The sequence below is a fragment of the Phalacrocorax aristotelis genome, chromosome 2 (assembly GCF_949628215.1).
Source record: "Phalacrocorax aristotelis chromosome 2, bGulAri2.1, whole genome shotgun sequence".
Taxonomy (NCBI): Eukaryota; Metazoa; Chordata; class Aves; order Suliformes; family Phalacrocoracidae; genus Phalacrocorax; species Phalacrocorax aristotelis.
Window position 1 is genome coordinate 32,992,412 of NC_134277.1, and position 3,848 is coordinate 32,996,259.

A 3,848-nucleotide genomic window follows, 5' to 3' on the forward strand; every position below is an offset into this window, starting at 1 on the left:
AAAAAAGACCTCTGAATGTTCTCTTCATTCTTTACAGGCAGAGGAAAAGGGCAGTGGGCTGCTTTGGGCACCTAACTCCCACAGAAGTCAAAGCTGTAAATTGCATTTTCATTGCATTGCTAGCTTAGTTTAAAATCTGCCCTGCAAACTGACTTCAATTAATCCCCTTCTACGCACCTAATTTTTCCAGGGCATTGAGCATGGCAAGTTCACTCAAAATTCTGAATTTCTGTAAGGGAGAGGGTTTCCAGGAGTCAGGTACAGTTGTACTAGGTTTTATAACTCATGTCTCCCTTCTAAATCTAGATAAAGGTCTTCTGCTTTTGAGTGTTAGATAAAAAGGAGATAATCTTTCCTGTGTGAAGAACGCCACTGAAGCGAGGCATTGCTTTCCCCTAATTTTCACAGTTACATTTCCTAATGGGATTGTTAAGACAGGGGCACTTATTTCTGGTATTTTTTTATCTTACCTCTGTGTCTCTATGATTCCACAATTTAAATTTTTTCTTTCTTCTTGTCTACTGTCCCTCCAATATCCTTGTGACACAAAATGTCATGGGCTATACAACATAAGTGATACTGGATCACTGATGTAAATGCACCTGCTGGAAGTAAGAGTATAATGAGAAGCCGCACAATTAAGAACTTTGAAGACCAACAGAGAAGTCCTGAAGGCAATCAGACCATTGAGGATACAGGTGTGGTGCTGTGTTGTTGTTGGGAGGGCTGCAAAGGCACTTGTCTGTACTGGCTGTTCTGCAAGGGCTGTGAGGTCTGACTGCCTTGCGGAGGTGACTGAGGATGCTTTGAGGTTATGGAGCACCATTTTAGAATTTTACTGTGGGATGTCTCAGGTACCAGTTCCAGATATTCACGTGTCATTTTTGAAGTTCTGTGAGAATTCTGCAGAACTGCTTTCTACCTTTGTTGAAACTACTTCTAAAACATTCATTGGGGCTTCTTTGGTTCTTTTAGGCAGTATGGGGGAAGCTCAGAAAATTTTCAGGACATGGTGTTTAATTTTAGCACACATATTGTATGCCAAAGCTATTTATGTATGTGGTTAGCACAGTAATAGAGAGGGGGGGAAAAAAACCCAGAAAGCCAGTTGCAGTGAATGGCAGTTTAGCTTGTTCTTATTTGTGGTGAGTTTTTTTTTGCTAGTGATTATTTGGGAAAAAAACAGTATTTAACTACAATCCCATCTAACCAGGAGTTAAATATTCAGCACTACTTACTAGTGACCTAGGATTAGCATTATAAACCTTAAGATTTACTGGCAGCTATTAATGTTCTAATAGTACATGTTTTAAACCATTCTGAGAGTTAAGATGGTGCCATGTAAAAACCTTGCAGATATATATCCAGCTCCAGTAAATTCCCAACAATGGACTGGCAGACACAGGAAATCTGGTAGAAAACTAGCCCAGTGCAGACTAGGTAATATTTTACTCCTGGCGCTACAGAATATTTTAATCAAGGCATTTATGTATATAAAGTGTAGTCTCAGAAGATGTGTACATTTTTTGTTGTCTTTCAAGCTGAAACCAAGGACTAAATTTAAAAGCTATTCAGACATCTAGAGTTACAAGCAAGTGTCTAACTTCATCTTCCAAAACGCCTGGTATAAATCAGTTTTCTTAGTCAATCAGGTAGCTAAATATTCATTTTTAAGGTTTTTTTAAAAACTTACTAGAACTGCACCAAAGGGAAACTACAATACTGGAGAATTTTTTGAGATATCCCTAATTTTATCCTAAGCTACTGTATTTTTGCCTTGGGGGTGTCATTTACTAAGGCTGAAGAATGACTAAAATTTTTTAAGCTGGGTTCACAATTTCAACTTAGAAATGTGACTCTTTTTGCTTCCCACTTGGGCATTTTTGCAGTTCAGATAGAGGAGTCTGGAACAGGGTGTAAAAACTAAATTCCTGGACATAAAGAATGAATTAGAAAGTAATAGAGACAAGAGGATTTTCAAAGGATGGATGTTACATTCTGAAAATCTGAAAAATTAAAGTGCATCAAATTGGGAACCAAAACTGTGTAAATATAGTGGTAGATAGTTTGGCATTAATTTCATGCAAAACATGTTCTTTGCTTAGATTTAAAAAATTGGGGAAATCAAGGATTACGGTTAATCTTCTAGATACACTAATTCCTTCCTGATTATGTGGAATAGTTTGACCAGGGTGGTTTTTATATATCTTACACAGTTACACTGAATAACTACTAAATATTACAGCATTCTGCCTTCAATTGAATCTATGATTTTTTTGTTGTAACCAGGGAAAAAAACTTTGAGATAGAATAATCTGAAGGCAAATAAACCCCAGCTGTATTCTGAACTGTCTGACAAAATGGTGATGGTCCTGGAAAACAGAATTACAATGAAGAAGATCAAATTTATGCCACCAGTAAAAGATATTAAGAAAATAAAAAAAATTACCAGAAGGCATCCACTCCATTTTGCAAAAGTATTTCAAAATAATGAACAATGTCCTTGTTGAACGGAATATTTTAAACATTTATGTGAAATACTTTGTTTCAAAGTAGTATTTTTTAAATCCAGAAGTTCAGCTCTTACAATTCTCCTTTCCATTCTCAAGTTACATAAGTTTCCTGGATCACTAGAACTTCCTAAAAATGTTTGGCTTTAACAAAACAATATATTTGAGTAATATTTCCTAGGTGGAAATCTTCTTATCACCTTGAATAAGCTAAAATAACAAAAGCCAATGCTACGTATGTATGTGCATGTGACTAGAATTTTTTTTATCACATCAGACATATACCTTTTAATAGAAAATTATTCCTACTCATCAATATGCAGACACAGAAAACAGGGAGCTTCCTTATATCAATAACCTTTAACTAACAGCAAATCTTCTGTTTCCTCAAGGCAAACAATCAGGTAGCTCTGACACCTGCAGCTACTGGAAACATTTGTCTAAGAAGGAATCAAACTAGTGGGAGCCGGGGGAAATATAAATACAGTAAATGAATTCAAAATACTTCAGCTGGTGCTTAGAAATAGTAGTTATGAAGTACTACTCTTTGCTAATAAAAAACCCGTAGAACTTGCCAAAAGTTAGCTTACTGGGGTGTTGGAGCAATTACCAAATACATTTAGAAGAGGAGAAAGCTGTATTATGGATTAAAGCATGTTTATAGACCAAACTATATGAAGGTAAAACAGCTCTCTTAAGGTGACAGTTGCTTTTAAGGTCTGCTGGTACACTTTACAGAACAAATCTATCACTTTATTTTAAAAACACAGATATTTCTGTAGAAGTGGAATTGGGCTCTGCCCATATGTGATTTCATAACTGTCCACATCTTTTTAAAAAGAAATCACAAACTCAGCCTGGCAGGCATAAAAGCCAAATTCTCAAAGGTACCAATGTACCTAGAAGTCCAAGTAGTTATAAAAGCTCTCTATAATTCACATAGTCTGAGTAATTCCTCTGCATTTGAGTTCCAAAGAGTCCATATTGGATTCAAATCGTGCTCTGCTACAACGACTGTTACATGTTTGAGCTCCCTACCACTTTAACAAACATACTCTCCAGTATTTTTCTCCCTGGTACAGTTCTGGGAACTTGAACTGTAGTTGTAGTTTGTTAGTCAAGGGCCTAAACAATGCCAATACTTATCAGTATACATACCATGCCTCTACATATTGTTGCAAGATCATAATATGAAAAATGAGAGCATGGGCATAAGAAAACTTTAATCGGAATTTATTAAACTGTTCCTACGTGACAGTGAAATCATCATGCCTACCAGCTGTAGAAAAACTTCACAGGTCAATCACAACTACACAGCTTGTGAGAATCTTGCAGTTC